Below are 21,196 nucleotides of genomic sequence, written 5' to 3'. Positions count from 1 at the left end.
TAAAATACAAATGATAAAGTTAGTCATCTGCTAAAATTACATGAGCTATTGTCCCTTAATACTATATGAAGAGATATGGGCACCTACAGTCTTAAAGATTGTAATGGGATTCCTACTAAAGAATCTAAACCAATCTGGGATTTCTGTTCAATATAGGCTCCATATAGGATGCTATCTAATTTACTTGATTGATTACAGCATTTTGAGGGGCGTTGAATATAAAGATAGATAAAATAACTTTAGATTCACAGTAATGAATAAAGCATTTGAGGAAGATATAGACATGGAAAGGAAAACATAAACACTCATGGAAAGAGATAATAAGAAAAGCTGAGTCCTAAGAATATCAAAGGAACTGAGGTGCAAACCCATATATATGAGAGAATGAAAAAAACTGGGTCACCAGATCTTCGGTTAGATCACCACATTGGTATTAGACATGATGGCCTAAATAATAATTTGAAATTTCAATTTTCAGTCGCATCAGTGCAGCCATTGAAATACTTTTCTTTGCTTTTACCCTCCTGAGTCACTTAATACTAATCCTGAAGTGATCTGAGATTGTCTCTATTATTTGAAATCTAAGAAATCCTTCAGTATATGCTTTTATGTACAAAGGTTTAAACTGAGATATGTGTAATGGGATTTGTAAGGGGTCTAAGAAAAGGAAATGGAAGACCCAGGTTTTAATGGATACATGAAATTAATGCATTCTGAACATCCTCCAGCTCCATCACTCCCCATTCAACATTTGTTTTTCTCAGCAACTAGTTTTGTTATAGTTAGACCTGTGAAAATTACTCTTTAACAATATATTTACAAATATGGCCCAGGGACTACTTACATTGGAATTACCAAGGGTATTTGTTGAAAATACATATTCCTATGCCTAATATCACTGAATCATTTTCTACTGAATCCTACTATCTGGAGGTGAGTCCTAGGAGTATGCATGTTAAGCAATATAATTTTTAGGCACACAAAATTTGAGAACTACTGCCTTATATAAAGAGAATGTGCTGACCAGTCATTATGAACATGCCCTAGCTTCTACCAAATACCACCTCCTCACTTCGTCCCTTAAATCTGGTGGTGGCAAATGTGGAGGCTTCCAACTGAGAATGTCTAGATTCCCTGTTTCACGGTTGCTGTTGTTTTGGAGTATTTCATCATTTGTCTAACCAATTCCTTGCATTTCAACCTTTCTGGTTTATATATTCAGAGTGGTTTCATTTTTTCCTGTTTGTGTCCTGACACCAGCTCTAGGATGGCCAGTGCTCCCAGATGTCACAGGCGTCTGATCTCTCTTTTATCAAAAAATACCTGCTTGGGTAAAAGGCCATTTGAAAGAAACATTAGAGTCCATTTTTAACTTTGAGTTTCTAGGAAGTTCTGCCTATTTTCAATGGCTAGCCATTGAAAAAAAAAACTATGCAAGAAAGGCAAACGAGAAAGCCAAATTCCATGTGGCTTTTTGACTTGGCTGTGTACAACCCAAATCAGAGATGTGTAGCTTTGAACAGAGTAAGTAGATGTACTGTTCTTCTCTTGGGTTCAGTGTCTAGCTCTTTAACACAATTGTATAAGTTATCACTAATGCAAAAGACTCTTTTTTCCCCACTGAAAACAGAGAGGTACCTCATGAACATGACGATAAATGGAAACATTTCAAAGTTATGAATAACCAATCAAAGTGGAGGCTATCTTGACATTCTATAAATCCTACAGAATGTCAAAGAATATTTAGTTTTCAAGTTAGATCTCAGAGTAGGTTGGGAGAGTTACTTATTTCTCTAAGTGCAATATCATGTTTAAAAGATTTTACTGTTATTTCTTTTAACTCATGGAGGAAAAATATGGAAAATTTATTCTAAAATCATTTCTAGCTCATCAAGTTAAAGCAAATATACTGTGAGAAATGTAGAACATTGTTTTTCACAGGTAAGATTCCTGTTTGTCCTGAGAAGGGGTAGGAACTATAGTAAAGACTTCTTTAGGGCAATCAAATGACCTCATTTGCTAAAAGTATATTCATTCTTTGAAAAAACATAGTATTAGTGTTTTTTTTTTTTTTTCTACAGTGTGTTCAATGGTAAAGTCACAGAAATGAATAAGACATGTTTCCCGTACTGGGCAATTGACCAGTAATTGAAAGTATTAAAAAGCCAACAGTGGTAATACAAATGAATAAATGAAAAGATTAAGATTTTTGAGTTTTTGGGTTTGGTTGATTTTCTTCTTTTTAGTTTTATGGGGAATGAATCAGTGGAAGGAGACACACCAGCTGGAATAAGGAGGCAATTTTGTTGGGCATGCTAGATAATTTAGATATTACTATTTTTATCTTTCATTCCTCAGCCATCTTAAGAAGTAGGTATCAACACCCTTATTTTACAGATGAGTGAACATGGTTAAGTCATTTGCCAAAGGCAATTTTCAAGTTCCCATTGTAGGCTACCTGCCATTTTTTTGATCTCTAAATACTGGATTGTTTCAAAGCTGAGTCCTTACACCTCTCCTCCATATATACTTACTCCTTACGTCAGTTTTTCCCACTTTTCATGGCTTTAAATATCATGCCCCGACTGTGTTGACTACTGTCTCCTCTGCATTCTATACTCACGGATCCAACTGCCTAAATGACATTTACACTTGAGTGTATAACAGGCACTTAAACTTAATGTATTCAAAATTGAACTTCTGATATCTCTCATATCTCAAACCACCTCCTTCTGTCCCTATTTGAGTAAATATTAACTCCATCTTTCTAATTTTTCAGCCCCAAAACTTTGAGTGGCTTTTGAATTCTTTTTTCTTGTAAAGCCCATATCCAAAGTCCTTTGTTTCCTCAACATGTATCCAAATTTTGAATACTTCTCCTCACTTTTTTCTCTGAGGTTTCTTTTACCCTTTGAAGAAGGTTTCCCTAAAATAGATGGATCTATCATCTATCTATCTATCTATCTATCTATCTATCTATCTATCATCTATCTATCTATCTATCTATCTATCTATCTATCATATATCTATGTAATCAATACCGGCTTCCTGCATATGTGATCTGAACAGTCTCAAAGGGTCCCAAGTTCAGAAGGACCTATGTTTGGTTTAATGTTCTGCTGCCACCATCTTGAAATTCTTCAAAATTTTAATCTTTGAACTTGTGTTTTTTAAGTGAAGTCCAATGGGAGAATGAAATGCACATATCAGCAGAGGAGATAAATGCTATATATATGCTTGCTGCTGTTCTTGTCATCCCATTCACATACAGCTTTTGTGATGTCCCTTGAGCACAGGATTCTGGTGGAATCATAATGCATGAAAGTTCAGTAAGACTTAAACTGAGTACAAGGGAAGCATGTTATGTCTGTGGCTGTTTAAGTGGAATTACTGACAGCCTTAGGAGGCCACACTTTCATTTAAACCAATTTGTTTTCAATACAGAAAGAAGATAACAGTTTTCAAAGACAAATGAACAACTAAGAACTCCTAGCATATCTTTTCTTAGTCTTGTACTTCCCTCAATTAGCCAACCACTTATGAAAATGATGACATTGAGTGGGAAAGAATTGAAAAGACTGGAGCAACCCATTGTCCTTTTTCCTTTTAACAGTGCCTTATTAATGAGTAAACTGAAATTAGAGAGTATTGGTTGAATATACCTGTACCTAAAGTAAAATAAAACCAGCTGAGTTAGTGTGTGACCTTTCCCCCATTTTGGTAAGAAAAAATATACCTGCATGTCCCAATTATGAAATATGAGCTGAGTAATTTCAGTGATTCCACATATTTATTAAGTGAGGTTATTTGCCCTTAAAATTGCCTTTGAGCAACACAAAATGAACAGTAATCATGCTGTTTTCTTTGCTTTTTGAATGAGTCCCCACATTTCTATTTTGTACTAGATTTTACAAATTATGTCTTTGGTAATGATAAATGTATGTTGTGTGTTTGTATATACTATATACTATAATATATAAATAATATATTTAATTAAATTTATAATAAATAAAATTCAATATAAATGAATGTAATATATATTAATACTATAAAAACATATTCAATATATAAATATACGTACACACATACACACATACATATCTTCCTTCCTTGCCTCACTGTAGTCCTGACTTCATTGTGTGAATATATTATCCATTCCTTTTGTTGATGGACACTTGGGTTGTTTCTAGTTTTTACTGTAGTCCAGAAGGCCTTCTGGGATGACTGGGTGGCTCAGCGGTCGAGGGTCTGCCTTTGGCTCAGGGTGTGATCCTGGAGTCCCAGGATAGAGTTCCATATTGGGCTCCCTGCATGGAGCCTGCTTCTGCCTATGTCTCTGTCTCTCTCTCTCCGTGTCTCTCATGAATAAATAAATAAAATCTTTGAAAAAAATGCAGAAGACCTCCATAATATTCTTGTACAATTCTTTTGTAAACATATGTTTTTTTTTCTTTGATAAAATCTGGAAGTTGAATTGTTCAGACATAAAGTAGATATATGTCTATAGTAAGCATTCAAACAAGTCTCTAAAGCAGTAGTATTATTCACATTCCCATGAACAATGTATGGGATGTTCAGCTACTCCATATAGTTGCATACATTTAGTTGTATCAGTATTTTATATGCTAGCAATTTTAGTGAATAATAAATGTTATATTTTTGTGGCTTAATGTGCCTTTCCTGATGTCTATGGGACTTATTGCATTTGTGAATCTTTTATATAGAGTATCTCTATGACTTTCACCACTTTTTATTGGATTGTTCTCTTACTGGTATAGATTCATAAAAGTTCTTCACATATTCTGTGTAAAAATTGTTGGTCAGATATATGTATTGTAAATATTCTCTTTCAATCTCACCAATGAAAGAATACTCATGACAGTCTATTTTTTCTTTCCTGGGAATTGTATGATTTTAATTGGCAGTATCACTTAGAAGATGCTTTGTTTCCCACACCGGATGGATATCTGCATAATAGAAAAAATATATTTTAGTTTAGAAATCCCACCTAAAAATTGATGCAAGTTCCCCATTCAAACTAATGATTAAATAAAATTTCAAAAGTGATAGTTCAAGTGCCCTCATAGGAACAAAAACATTCTCTTTTAACCACAGGAGAAATGTGCAATAAATAAATTATGCCATTCAGTGAAGTGTGAACTCAGAATGTAATTATTAGCATTACCATTTAAATGGCAACTTTGTTGAATATTTTACTGGAAATTTATCTTAACAAAATAGCCAACATGACTTCTGATTACAGGTTATTAAATGTGTCTATTACATCTGGATGCTTATTTTCATTAAATAGGTCACATAATTTCTAATTTTGTATCTGTAAAAGGTACCTGGAAATGGATGGTTATGTCTTATATCTGAGGTACCTAAGTAAGATAATTTTATTTCCCTCAGAAATAATATTCATCTCTATTATTTCTTATTTATTATTTTACCAAAGTTTAATTTTAAGAAACTCTATGCATTTTTCTTCAATATTGACTCTGTATGAGGATATCATAGTGAAAAGCTTGAGCTCTAGATTAAAACACTGGGCTCAAATCTTGACTTTGTCACCTCCTAGCTTTATACCCTGAGCAAGATATTTAACTTCTCTATGCCTCGGTTCTTCATCTCTAAAACAGGGATATTGAATACACTTATCTTGGAGGAATATTCTGAGGTCAAATAAATTAGTCTTAAATTAGCCTATGTGTATGTGTATATTTGTGTATATGTTTATAATGAATTAAAAGATGGTTTAAAAATACATTCACCTGAAATTTTTTTTTAATTACTGAATACTCTTGGGCTGAAGAAGAAATTGGAACTGACATTATCTTATACTTAGAATTTAACATAATGAAAATTTATCTTATGTAAACAAGGGAAAAAGGGAAACCTGATTAGAGACTTGGTAAAGAAGATGAGCAGATGATTCACAAAGAAGTGCCATTGACTTAAGAGGGTATGAAAATGTTCTCAAACTCAACAATTAGTCAGAGAAAGCCAAATAGCAATGAAATACATCTTTACACCTTAGTACATAAAAACTAGAAAGTTAGATAAAAACAACATTGACAAGGATTTGGGTAATGAGAATTTTTTTAAGTCTTTTAAATTATTATGACAGGGACATAATTTGGAGCAACCATTTTGGAAAATAATCTGCCTGTACTAAATGAGCCTAGATATGTATTTTCCATGCTCCTGAAGAATAAGTTCTAAGTATACATCCTAAAGAAATTCTTGTACACACAAATGCCCATGTTGAAAATCATGTAGGGGAGATAAATACATGATTTGTTATTGTGGGCACTGTGAAATATTGTGTATTAATAAAAAACAATAAACATTGTGCAAAGAGTATCCAGTGCTTTTAGGAACTTTTGACAGCCAGAATTGCTTTGACTTCCCTTAATAGGGATTAAGAGAAAGATCTATGAATTCCTAAAGAAGACTAGTAAAGATGGTAAAGCTAGTCCAGTAGTTTGATAGAGCTGTACTTAAATTTGATAGACTTACCTGGATGTGGAGCTATTTTTATTACTTAATATTTTTATAAATGGATAAATGCACATTTTGTTTGAATCCTTTTCTTGCTTTGAGGAAAAGGGACAAAACTTGCTATGCAATAAAAAACCTGAAACTCCATTGGGAATGCAAACATGAAGCAACCTTGGCAGATTTTTACACTGAAGGAATGAAAACCAACCTTGACTAACAAGATTGTAATCTCTGTAGTGTCCAAAATGCTTCCTGGAGGATCTTTGGACTGAGACTCAAAAAAAAAAAAAAAAAAAAAAAAAAAAAAAAAAAAAAACCACCTGAGAATGGTTGGGTTTGAGTGTGCCAAGCAAAACTAGAGGGTATTTTAATGCTTGAGTGTTTTTTTTTAAATAAAATTAAAAATAAAAGATAAACTCTTTTATTATTTTAAGCAGATGTTCCTGCAAATAACAGCAGACACTGGTAATTAAATAAGCAATAGACTCCTCTTCTTCTCCACCTACCTACGAATTTTTTTAACTTACCATTTTTATTTTTTTTACAACAATTGACAGAATGTTTAAAACTAGATTTATAAGTCATCTGCTGCCAATCTATAGGTCAATTTTGTGCATTATTTTAGCTTATTTTTGGACATTATGTTACATAACTATTTTAGATCATCTTCCAGCTTAAAAAAATCTGCTTCAAAGTTTTGATATCTTCTCCTATTTCACATTTTCCCCCAAATTGTCTTAAGCCTTATGTGGAATAAGGCAGGGCATAATTAAGCAAAATAATAATAATAATAATAATAATAATAAATAAATAAATAAACAATCCAATTAGGATCTAAATAAGAATATTTAAAACTACTTTAAGAATTTACTGCTGGGATCCCTGGGTGGCGCAGCGGTTTGGCGCCTGCCTTTGGCCCAGGGCGCGATCCTGGAGACCTGGGATCGAATCCCACATCGGGCTCCCGGTGCATGGAGCCTGCTTCTCCTTCTGCCTATGTCTCTGCCTCTCTCTCTCTCTCCCTCTGTGACTATCATAAATAAATAAAAAAATTAAAAAAAAAAAGAATTTACTGCTACCATTTATGGAATGAATAAGTCACAGGAAGAAAAGGTACAACATAGGGAATATAGGCAATAGTATTGCAGTAGCGTCAAATAGGGAAAAATGCTAGCTACATTTACAGTGAGCATAACATGAGCGATAGGGTTGTTGAATCACTATTTGTACACCTGAAATTAAAGTAACATTATGTTTCAACTACACTTCAATAAAAAAAAAAAAAAAAAGAATTTACAACAGAGAGGATTTATTTACTCTAAGGAGTTGGTTGTGTAAGTGGTGGGGATGTGGATAGAATGGTGAGGTAACAGATACTAACAACAGCAGGAAGTCACTACCATCTGTAGGCTGTGGAGACAAAGGAAGGAGGACGATGTTAGAGTGGAGAAGCCAGTACTGTCCTACAGGGGCTGGAATCCACTAGGTCTTTCTGGTGGGAGGTGGAGCCACAAAACAGGTGGCAACTGTTGGAGGAGTAGCTGAGTTGGGGGAAGGAGTGCATACTCTGGCTTCTCCTAATCTCCCATTAACGGAACTCAGTGAATCTGAGAAAATGTGGTCTGCAAGTCTTGACCTGTGAACAGAGCAGAAGTCAGGAGGGGCAAGGAATAAATGTAAGAGCAAAGAAGCCAGGATTATCTCAACCATTTGATAAACAGCCCCTTCAGTGTTTCTAGAAATTGTTATTTTTTTGCATTGATCTCTTATGTAGAAGAAAACTGATAGCAATGAAAAAAGGTCCCTGACATTTGATATCCCATATGGAGTTCCCTCCGTATTTTACCTAGTATCTATAGACTGCCTTCAATGAGGAAAAATAAATCATGCATTGACAGAGAGAATTTTTGGTGTCTCTTCTATAACAACATTAGTCCTACTGGATTTGGGCCCCACCTTAATGACCTCATTTAACTTTAATTGCCTCTCATCTCCAATTACTGTCATATTAGTGGTTAGGACCTCAATATCTGAATATTGGGGGAACGCAGTTCAGTCCGCAATAACATTCAAATTACTGTGACTTAGCAGTGACTCTAGGCTCTCTGGTAAAGAATCTGTGCCAAGGCAAAGAGTGTTCATCAAACCAGGCCTGACTCAGCAATAGATGGAGAATTGGAGAGGGAGGATCATCCTGGTTACTCTGAGTTGGCTTTATCAACCCACTTCAATTAGCTAACATCTGGTCCTGGGTATTTACCCTGGAGAAAGAAGACAAAAAAACAAATTTTAACAGTTTCATGCCCAAGCCATCCTACTGTGAAACATGTACAGAAGAGCCCACAGAGGGAAAGAGAAGTTGTATCCCTACCCCTCCACAGTAGGGCATCTCAAAAAGGCCTGAATTGGGCACTCACTGGTGATGGCATCAATGTTTTGGGTAGTAGTTTTCAAAAGTCAAGGACAGAATGCCCCAGGGAAGGATGGCCGAAAGAGTAGTTGCTTGAGTGTAGCTGTGACAATAGTCCTGGTACAGCAGCAGGCAGGTGATTTGGTCAGTATTTTCGGTTCAGTAACTCGCAGGTGATACGAGCCCACTGAAAGTCACAGAGATGTGAACTGGACTGAATTGTGGGTATAGTACTGTCAAGAACCATAAAGGGTCTGAGAGCTGACATTGCTTCTCAGTGAATAAACTGGGTTGCCACAGTTTTGCAAATGTTGGCAGAAGACCTGGTACTCATGGGTCTGAAACTAAGGACGTCATTACTCCTGGCACAGCAGTCATCATGAGCTTTGTAGTCACATCATTTCCCCTTGCCCCCTAAACCCCACAGGGTGAAGTGGGATGACCCAGGTATGGAGGCGCAGGCAATGGCTTTGTGTCACAACCGAGTACTCCTGGCTTAGCAACCGTCATCTTTTCAAGGGGGCTCCTAGCCAACCTGTCCAACCTATGTACTGAAAGGAGACATTATTTGTATTATTTTGATCAGCAAACAAATCTGTCACTGCTCTAGAAGGAGATACCATCCTTATCTTCCAATTCCCTCTGCTATACTAACATCCTTGATAAGACATTTTCCAGCACAGAAGTCAAGGTCTTTTGCTCGGGAGACACACACCACGGAGAATTGTCTCCAAAAAGGCATGACACCTCAAGTCTGGATGGACTAGGGGCAGGAGGGGCTGGGGATAGTAGTATGTTCTCATTTGTATCCATAAGCTTAAGACTACCATACTTTTAATACTTATAAAGGCAGCTGGGCAAAGCAGTTTTTGAATTTTTCATTTCCTTGGATTAACACTAATTTTTCTTCTCTTAACATGGAATCAGTTCTGAATATAAAATATAAAACAAATCTAAATAGTAATCTATGGAGGAAAGTGAGCAAATAAATGGACAAATTAATGCAGTATGTTCTTTGGCCCTTTGAACAATTAATATGCCTAGTCACTGAAGAGATTGGGCAATCAAACATGACAGTTTGTAAAGAAATTTCAAGTGGGAGATGAATTTTCTAGCACGTAATCCTTTGTGTTTTCTTAGAAGTGCTGGTCAGGGAAGGAAAGCATTTGTACTGGCAGCAGCGTCCTTCTTCAAAAGTACATCTGGGACTGGGGAGACCGGTAAGGAAGACTGAGTGTAAAGTTTCCACAGGCCTTGAGATGCCAAAGATGGATGATAAATCCCCGCCCCGGGATAGGTGGCTCTTTTCTTTGTGCAACAAATGAAATTAAAAAGGAGAAGAACCACTTCAAAATGTCTTTGGTTATGAACAGGAGCAAGTTATGAATTGGTTCAAATCGATGAGTAGCAAAAATATCTATGTCTGCTAATGATTTTTTTTTTATTAAGTATATTGATTCTTTTAGATTTTGGAGGGATTAGGAATACATGAGTTTGGGGATCCTGGAAGTGGAAAACAAGCAACTTAATGGGTTTGAAATCTCTGGTTTGAGAATTAATCAGAAAGTGGGGCTAGATAGAAAGAGGACTCCTAAGAAGTCCTCTGAAGATATATGTAAGGGATTAGGAAAAATAATATGGAACAGCATCCTTTTTTTTTTTTAAGTGAGGTTTATTGAGGTATAATCTACACTGAGCAAAATCCTCCTTTTTAGTTGTATAGCTCTATGAATTTTGATAAATGTATATGATCAAGTAAACATCATCACAAAGTGCCTGATACTTTACTCCATAAACTTTCATGTCCTTTTATTTGTCTATTCTTTTCCCCTACCCCAGCAACCACTGATCTGTTTCTGTCCCTATAATTTTATCTTCTCTATTTCTATAGAGTTTTGCCTATAATACAAATTGGACCATATCTTTTGAGTTTGGCTTATTTTACTTAACATCGTGCATTTGAGTTCATCCATGTGGTTCTATGTGTTCATAGTTCATTATTCTTCATGTAGCATCAACTGTTGTTTTCTGTTTCATGCTGTGGTTACTCTCACCAACTTCCCACTTCATCCCCCAAATCTTAAATAAGTTTTATTAACTTATAAATTTAGTCTTAGCCTTTTATAGTTTTGCCTTGGAGAACTAGGCATATGTTTGTTCATGCTTTCTGATACTAGAACATAGCATAGCGGGAGATGATCCCCTAGTTGTTAGGGAGAGAAGTTTGTAGTGAGGGAGATTAAGAGTGCAATCATCTGCATTCCCCTTTCTAGCTCATCTTTAAGAATTTTCAAGGCAGGATTGTAATTCCTGCAACAACATAGGATCCATTTTGAATCATTTTATTTAGACCTTAAAGGAAAGAGTAATTTTAGTACCTAGGGAACTGGGTCATCTTTGGTTATAGATGCATTGGAGGTTTCTTAAAATTGAAATATAATATTCCAAATCAAGTCCAAACCATGATGTTAATCTTTGTCCTATGAAGAGAGATACAGAGAGGGGTATTGTCTAGATTTTACTTCTTTTGTTTATAAGCATTGAGCTATGACCATTATATTCTTTTTTTTTTTTAATTTTTATTTATTTATGATAGTCACAGAGAGAGAGAGAGAGAGGCAGAGACACAGGCAGAGGGAGAAGCAGGCTCCATGCACCGGGAGCCTGATGTGGGATTCGATCCCGGGTCTCCAGGATCGCGCCCTGGGCCAAAGGCAGGCGCCAAACCGCTGCGCCACCCAGGGATCCCTATGACCATTATATTCTTAAGCAAACACCATAATAAATAATAGTTCTTCAGAATAAAATTTATTTTATATTCGGCTTCAGAATATCTTATAGAAAATACTTTTTAACTTATATATGAAACTTAAAAACAGGAAAAGGAGTACATACTAAGGTTTCTTATAGGAAAAAAACAAAAACTATTAAGGAGAAACTTATCCAAGTGATTTAACAAATCATCTCTTATGCATCTCACAAGTTCGACATCATTTCATGTTAGGTAAAAGAAAAATACATATATATTGTGCTAAAAGTCTTGAAACGGCCAAGAAGCAGTCAAATTTGAGAAAATATTTTGCCTACTGCTATCATATAACCTTACTTAACAAAAGTAATATTTTCCTAGAACGTGAACCAGAGTCTAAGACTCACCAATTCACACTCCACTACCAGTTGAAGATTTGGGAATATATGACAGAATGAACTAATCTGACAAATATTGTCTAAATACAATTGAACCCAATTCTGATGTTTTAATTTTTAAAATGATTTTAAAAACAAAATCTAGGCTCTGATTATATAGTCAATACTTCGTAAGCTGTGTGAAATGAATGGGATTTCTCTACAATGGAAAATCTTTCTATCATTTTAAAATATTCTCAAATGAGCTCATAAAACTATCAGAAACAAAGAGTTAATCCTTCCATTGATGTGTGCCTAACAAAAATAAAATGACAGCAGTGACTCATGGTAACATTGATCACTTAAAAAAGTTGTAAAGGATCTTTGCCTTTATATTTACATTTGATTACAAAATAAAAATCCACTCCCCAGATACCACTTTATTTTCCTTTTAACTCAAAATGACATATTGATCCAGGTGCTTAATTTTTAAAACATTTTCTTTTGAGAAATTAGTCTTCTGTCAACTCTGAATTCATACTACTCTACCTAAGAGGCTTGGCTTTCGTCTTTTATTCTGTGGTCTTCAGCTGTGAGAAAGGCTGCTGCTTGTTTTTCTCTGTAATCATCTCCTTCCAAGTAATCCCTTTTTTTCTTATCTTCCTAAGCCCGAGTAAGCATTATATTTCTACTGTATTTTTTTTTCAAACTATTTTATGTTTTGCTATATTGGTTTTCTTTACTTAAAAAAATTGTTTTAAAGATTTTATTTATTTATTAATGAGAGACAGAGAGAGAGAGAGAGAGAGAGAGAGAGAAGCAGAGACATAGGCAGAAGGAGAAGCAGGCTCCATGCAGGGAGCCCAACATGGGACTTGATCCTGGGTACAGGATCATGTCCTGGGCCGAAGGTGGAGCTAAAACGCTGAGCCACCCGGGCTGCCCACATTGGTTTTCTTTAAAGGCCATATAGCACACTCATTAACTTTGTGCTATTCTTTGTTCCACACAGCAGGATTGACTCAGTTTAGGTAAGGGATATACTTTGAGATATTCTTTCCAGAGCAAGCCTGCATTATCTTGGGTCCTGTTAACACTGTTTCACCCAGGTTCCAAGTCAGGAGGAGTCATTTGCTGACTGAAATCCTGAAATCCTGAGTCTTTCATTCAGGATTCAAAGTGTAGATAGAAGTGGAGGTAAATTTCTAAAGGGAGGTCAAAACTTCAACCGTGTCAACATGATCTTCTATCAATATTTTTAAGTAAACATTGTTTGCAGATATTTATTAAAACATTGACAGCTTTTCAAAAGATACTTTGCGAAGAAGACACTGGATTATTTTATACAAATCCTTGACTAATTTATAAGTAACCTCAATGGTTATCCAGTGTACAGATGAGCATACTAAACCTCAGAGAGGTTAATATCACCCCAAGTTTGCACAGTTAAGAAAATAACAGATTCTGGAGTCATTCATGTCAATTGACTTTGAGCCCGTATTCTAAAACTCTGGGCAACACTGATTCCTCAGAAAAGTAAATATGAATGGTGAAGATGCATCACTTTTCTCCAAGTTTCATCATTTAAAAAGTGATAAAGACAAACAACACACACTGACATTTTAACAGCAACAACAAAATTCCATTGTATGACTTTCACTTTTTTCCCTGCCTTTGTCTTTTACATAATTCTTTAAAGTCTTGTGCTCTCAGCCAACCAAAGCCCTGCTTTGTTTCACTTTAAGAATTTTTCTGCTTTTATAATAAAAGGACATTTTTTTTAAAAAAACAGCTTCTTTGCCTTGAACTAAATAAATTCCTGCTGCATGATACTGGAGAGGAAAATGCGATGAAGAGATTATTCCATTCTTACCAACCCAGATCATCTGCTCAGTCCGGCTGAAGAATGTGCCCATAAGATACGTGTGTATCTTAGTTTACTCCTATTTGGCTAAATAATTTTATCCAAGTTATTAAATTTACTTAGCCTTCAGTGTGTTATTAATAATATGAGGCTACATTTCTTGTCACACAGGATTGAAGGAAACAATATAGGAAAATCTCCTTAAAAGTATAGAAACCCATTAATAGCTATTATGTGTCCTCTGCACTGACTTCCTGCCCCCTGTACCTCAAATGAGTCATATACTTTCACCATAATTCACTATGCAATTGTCAGCTCAAGCAGCAAGCCATGAACCAGCCTTGTCTCCTCCAACGTCTCCACTTTCCGCAGACCTCCTCTCACTCTGATCTCATTTGGCTTGACTTTGTACTTCCAATGACCATGGCATTTTGATGTTTTTGGTCACCATTTTTTTCTTTGCTGACTTTTCATAACTGAATTTACAATGACTGTGTATCACCCTACAAGATTCCTGGTGGGAACTTCCTGCTTCTTTCCTTTTCAATTTGTGCCCGTGGATACCAAATCTAACCTTAAATTCATGGGCAGCTCCCTAGTTAGGGCATCTCAGACCCTGTATTCATTGTTTGTAAGGGAAACATTGAAATATCATTCCTTTTATGCCACCTTGTTGGTGTATTTTAACACTTGAAAAAGAAAAAAAAAGCTGGTGTTGATTTATTTCTAGTGTTTTTAGTACATAGTTGTGTAGTTGTGTATTGTTTTCCTAGTCAGAATAATATAATATACATAATGTGACTTAGAATCTGTTGCTATTAATGTTTTATCACTGCAAAGTGTAGAAATTTTACTTCCATTTAGATTCCTTTGCCTTCCCTACTTTTACAATTTCATAGACTATTATTTCTTCTACATCTATTAAATGCTGCATCAGATGGTAAATTTTTCTTTTAATCATCAAATATTTATTAAGACTCTTGAAGAGGATAGTCTATTGTATTTAGCCTTATTTTTACCCATTCCAGATTTTTTTCTTTTTTCTGAAGGAGTAAACCTTCTTCTGTGATAACGTCCTTACTATTTACAGACATTCTTTTAGCCATTTTTTAATGATAGATTTGCTAGTGACAAATTCTCTTAGGTTTCCTTCATCTGAAAATGTCTTTATCCTGAAGGATATTTTCATCAGATGCAGAATTTGTAGTTATTTTTGTTCAGTACTTGAAAATGTTGTGCCACTTTTTTCTGGCCTTTATGGTTTCGGATGAGAAATCCTCTGTCACTTGAATTGGTGTTCTCAAATAAGCAGTGCATCGTTTCTCTCTGCTGCTTTCAAGATTTTTTCTTGTCTTTAGTTTTCAGAGGTTAGATTATGATGTGTCTTGTCCTGGATTTCTTTGGGTTTATCTTATTTGGGGTTTGCTCAACACAACTGCACACAGAGAAACACACACACATGCATACATGTATATGTACTCAGAGATCTCCTTGAAAAGGAAAAACAGCTCAAAGATATTGAGTTTAAAGATACTGTGAGTTTATTTTCAATTTCTGTAAGTCATACAATTGAATAAACTCTAGTAGATTAATGGCCTGTAAATTTAAAACTATTCCAAGCTGAAAATAATAATTACATCTGTACTACTTCTGGATCACAAGTGACTCATTAAGGATACAATTAAGCTCTAATATTGATTTTACACAGAAGTTGTGGAGAAGTTGAAAAAATTCATCTGTAAATGAGTATTTGATTCGAGACTAGTGTTCAGTTTTGTGATTTTAAAAATTAATCTAAGAGAATTCCTTAAAAATGCTATCTTTTGAAATGTGTCAAAATTTATCTTTTGAAATTGCTTTCAAAACAAAATTGGAAAGCAATACTTTTATATGCAGTTGGTTGAATTTTCAAGGCCACAAAATCATATGTACAAAGTCAGAAATTTCTTTATGTGTCTAAAAGAATTTTACTTGATTTTGGTACAGCATTTCCTCTATTGGTAGAAAAATAATCTGCTGATTCAAAAGAAACTCATGGCTTCTAGTGTTTTCTGGATAAATATTTAATCAGTTCAGTAATTTTGATCCTCCCCCTTTCCTCCTATTTTTGCCAGATAGTAGTCTGAATTCAATATCAGGTAGGTGATAAATGGCACACTGAAAGGAGTAAAGGCAGAGCATATAAAGATGGGATTCTTTACAGAGGTGTGGTTAAGGTGAAGGGGTATCAATAAGGGATGATGAATCACTCTGGGATTCAGAGAGGGGGAAGTTGTTACTACCCCTATACCTAAAGAAACAACAGGAAAGGCAATACCAGGAACCCGCTAAAAATGAATAGTCATAGATCATGGAGAAGAAGGCAGTTACTGTCAAAATTTGTCTTGTGAGAAACAGAGTGAGGTGACATATGGAGGGGGTAAGTGGAGAATATAAGTAAATGCCATGACCTATTTCTCCTCTCTCTCTCGCTCTCTCTCTTGCTTATGTCTTGCTGGTGGTTCTTATTGTTCAAATCTAAGTGTGATCCAAATGGCAACAGAGCCCAAATGAGGCAGTCTATACAAGTAAGCCTTAGGTCCAAGGCAGTGCAGAAAAGAATAGATCTGGAGAGATGAGAAATTTCGGCCAAGGGCTCACATATTATTTTCATACAGGGGAAAAAAAATACTTCATCCTTACATCAACAAGCATCTTCTTGGTTTTTACTGTGCTGTGTAATTCCCACTGTTCTTTAATCATGGGCTCTTATTTCCATTGCTCAAGTTTTGGGTCCTGTGCTTTCTATCACTGAACATTTAGGCTTCCTGAACCTTCCTCACTGCAGGTAAACAGCCCTTAGACATCCCTGGGCTCCTCTTGGGGTGGAGGTGGGGGAACATGCTTGTGGTTCTCTGAGTGCATGCAAATTTAGGGGGCAGTAAGGATTTCTTTCTGCTAGTTCATACTTTGACATTCATTCTTGGACCTTTCTCCTTACAGCCTCCAGCATAAGAAAATAAGACATTAATATGTCGGCAAATTGAATTTTAAAAATTCAAAAATAAAATCAGAGAGGCTTTTTGGCTAAATTAAACAAAAAAGACAGTAGTCCTTCTGTAGTTAGTATTCCTCTCAAACTATTGGTCTTTGGTCAACTACTCCTGACACTAGCAGGCAGCTTGGAGAGTGAAGACTGGGGAAAGTTCAGATCAGTTTTGTGGACTTCAGAGTTATCTAATCTCCTTTCACAGTTCCCCTCTCATTTTAAACCATGTATCTTTGTTTAGTTTATAACAAGGAATTATTCTTATAATATCATCAATTTTTTTTTTCATTTTTTATATATGGTATAAACTATGTGCTTTGGTTTTTGGAGAAGAAAACAAAAGTAGGAAACTGTGATGAAACATTAAAACTTTTTTCCGGGATGCCTGAGTGGTGAAGTTGGTTGAGCGTCAGATTCTTGGTTTCGGCTCAGTTCTTGATCTCAGGGTCGTGAGATCAAGCCCCATATCTTGCTTTGGCTCAGCACAGAGTCTGCTTGAGATTCTCTCTCCCTCTCCCTCTGCCCCTCCCTCCACTCATGCTCTCTCTCTCTCAAATAAATGAATACATTTTAAAAAAGAAAACAATTTTTTTTCAAATAGGCAAACTATTCAAATTCAAAAGTGCTCTGAACTCTTAGTTTTTAAAACAATCTCTTAAGAAAGTTGGCTAGTTATTTTGCTTCCACTTATGTCCTCCACCTCCCAAGCAATGGTTAATGGGTAGATCAAGGTGGCAAGATAAAAACCATGGAAAGAAAATCAAATCTGTTATCATTACCTAATATTGTTGTGTCACATAGTTGAGCAAATAGATTTATTTTCGCCAGTTTTACCCTTAGAAATATAGAATGATATTAGATTAAAATTTACAGTGCCACAAGTTCTCCAAGTTATGTGTCTATTTTTCTAAGAAATAATTCTGTAATAATAGAAGCAGTTTAGGTACACCGCCACTTGTACACCAGTGTTGTACCTTTAAAAACAAATTAATAATAGTATCTGCATCTACCTTCTGAATAAACATTATGAAAATATTCGATACTACATAAATCGTAACAACACAATAGCTGCAGCAGTCTTTGGAATAGTACAAAAAATAATGTTTTTATAGCTTCATCTCTCTTGAAATCAAATTTACATTTTACTTTGCTTTAAAGTGATTATCCAGAGAAATAAGTCAGGAATTATAGATTATTTGACTGACCACAGTCGTAGAAACGTTAAGTTAGGAACTGTATTTGTGAAAACTCTTCTCAGAGACTTTCAATGTTCTGTTGAAATTACCTTTCTCAGCAAGGTAAAGAAGAGAAGGTCAAAGCATGTTACACTCTGGTACCCATAGGAGCACAGCAAAACACAGTGTACTGTGGTAAAGAGGGCCACACAGGGCAAAGTTTCTTATAATTACACTATTCATTTTCTGTTCCTTGTTACCTTGACTACAGATCATCTTCCTAAAATTGTTAGTTAGTTACAAGTAAAGAGTCTCAAAAAATTTAACAAGTTGATTGCCAGTCTTTCAAATGTAATACCTTTACCTACTTACATCTCCAAAATGTGCTTGTAATGGTTTGATTACCACAAATATAAACTATGACAGATGTAATAGTTTAACAGTGAAATATTTAAACTATGTCAATTATGAACTGTATTAGTTCATCTAAATCATATATATGAAAGATTTTACCAGGCTTGTGTTAATGATTTAATAATATTCACACAGCAGCGGGATTTCTGTTGAGTAGAAAATATTTTAGCTGTTTTTTGCTCTATGTGTATGAAAATAAGTCTCCTCTTTCATATTTGATATATCTTATTCAATCACAATTCAACGATTGATTTTTTTTTTTTTAGAATAATTGAGAAAGATTCTTCAAAGTGATGCACTAAGCTATACTTAGGTCAACTCCAATCCCTTTCTTCCAAAACTAAGCAACCAAGCAACCAATCACACAATGAGAACAAAACAAAGACAAAATTACCCACTGCATAAACAACCATATAGAATAATAGTTAAATAAGCAGTAATATCATGATATTATCCAAATTTTAAGTAAGGAAGGGCAATGGCATTCTTAAACTAAATCATTTGGAGAGATTTGATTTTTTTAAAAAATCAGTTCTATAAAGATATAGGTGATAGATATATAAATATATTTATATAGATAAATAGATATACACACATATTATATGGTGTATTTGTGTGTATTGAACCTCAGAGAGTTGAACTGAATGATTTCATTTACATAACAAATTGAAGTGACAAAGTTATAGTGATGGAGAACATAATAATGAGTGTCAGAGGTTAGAGGTGGAAAAAGGGAATGACTATTAAGGAGTAATATAGTAATATAAAGGAGGTTTTGCATTTGTATCATTGGAACAGTCTGTATCCTTTTTTTTTAAGATTTTATTTATTCATGAAATACACAGAGAGAGAGGCAGAGACATAGACATAGGAGGAAGCAGGCTTCTTCTGGGGAGCCCAATGTGGGACTCTATCTCAGGAGCCTGGGATCACAACCTGAGACCAAGGTAGATGCTTGGACCCCTCTGGTGTCCCTGGAACAGTCTGTATCATGAATGTGGTTGGTAGTCAAGTCTATATACATGACAAACTTTCATAGAACCATTCTCCCTACTGTGTCCATACACACACACATACACACACACACAGAGTAAACGCAAAACACGTGAAATTCCAATAAAGGTTAGTAAGTGAGTTAATAGCATTGTCCCAATGTCAATTTCCTTATTTTGACAATATACTATGGTTATGTAAGATATAAGATATTATCATTGAACAAAGGCAGAGGAAGAGTACATGGGGAATCTCTGCACTATTTTTGCAACTCCTTGTGAGTCAGACTCTTTCAAAAAAAAAAGCTAACTTGTAAAATTGACCTAGGACTGACAGAGATATTTAAATTAGCAGGAAGGTTATATAAAAGGTGTTATAACTATATTTTATGTTTAAAAAGTTAAGTAGAGAAGAAGTACATATAAAATTGATCCAAATCAAACTTCTAGAGAAATGTCTGAGAGGAAAATGAAAATATCTGAGATAAAAAATATACTGCATTTTGTAATTGTACTATGATTATACGAAAGAGTATCTTTATTTTACAAAATTACTAGTTTGAAATTATTTCAAAACATTTTTAAAAGAGAAAGAAGATGGGCTTAGTTGGTACATGATTTCCATAGTCTTTTAAGTATTATTGTCAAAGGCCGTCCAGGATTCTTGCCAGAACAATATACTGTCTTGAAGTAACCCCCTTTCTTTCTAAAATTTAATTAGACTCTTTTTCTTACTTTAGATGATTTACTTTATCTCAGTTTATATTTTCACTGATAAGACATGAATCCATATACAAATTGAAGTTTTTCCAGTTGTCAGTTTCTTCTTAAACAAAGTAAGATTAGTATAAGTATGCTGGCTTCATATATTCTATATGATTTATTCAAATGGATAATCTAAGAATTTTTAGTAAATTATGGTATTGCTTGTCTGATACTATAAAAATCTTAAAAAAAAAAATGCTTCTCAACTCTGAGTAGAAATCTAGTTAACAGTGGCAAGGAACTGTATGACCCCCTGACAACATTCTCCTAGATATGTTAACAAATATGACCCACATGATGGGGTTATTTCAACGGAAACCTCATGGCATGTTAGTCTTTCAGTAGATTTACTTTAAGGGCAATTAAATTCAAGATGTGTTTTAATTTTATACTTCATTTTGAATTAAAATGTTACTTTTGAGGGTTTTTTGTTTTTGTTTTTGTTTTTGCTTTTTTTTTTTTTTTTTTTTAAATCGTGTCCATAGAATTTGACTGTAAATAAAGCTCTTTTAATAACCACAGTCTGTGTTCCTGGCACTGTCCTAAACATTTTATATTCATTATCTTGTTTAATTGAAGGAATTCTTTATTATTATTATTTATTTTTTTATTATTTTTTTATTTTTTATTTTTTTTAGAAGGAATTCTTTCAGCACCGATAGTCTTGGCCATTATGAAGATGACGAATCTGAGGTTAGAAACATTAAAGTAACTTGGTCCAAATCACACAACTAGTATATGGAAAAATTGAGATTTGATCCAGCATCTAACTGACAAGAAATTCGGCTATTACTCCATACATCCTTGCATCTGTACTCTGCCTAAATGAGCAGTTCATTTGGATGTTTCACAGGCAACTCAGATTCAACCAGTAGTATCAAAGGGCTGTTTGAAGGCATGTTAGGTCCATTGCCTTCC

Source organism: Canis lupus, chromosome 20 (genome assembly GCF_048164855.1).
Source record: "Canis lupus baileyi chromosome 20, mCanLup2.hap1, whole genome shotgun sequence".
NCBI lineage: Eukaryota > Metazoa > Chordata > Mammalia > Carnivora > Canidae > Canis > Canis lupus.
Note: the sequence above shows the minus strand (reverse complement) of the source record.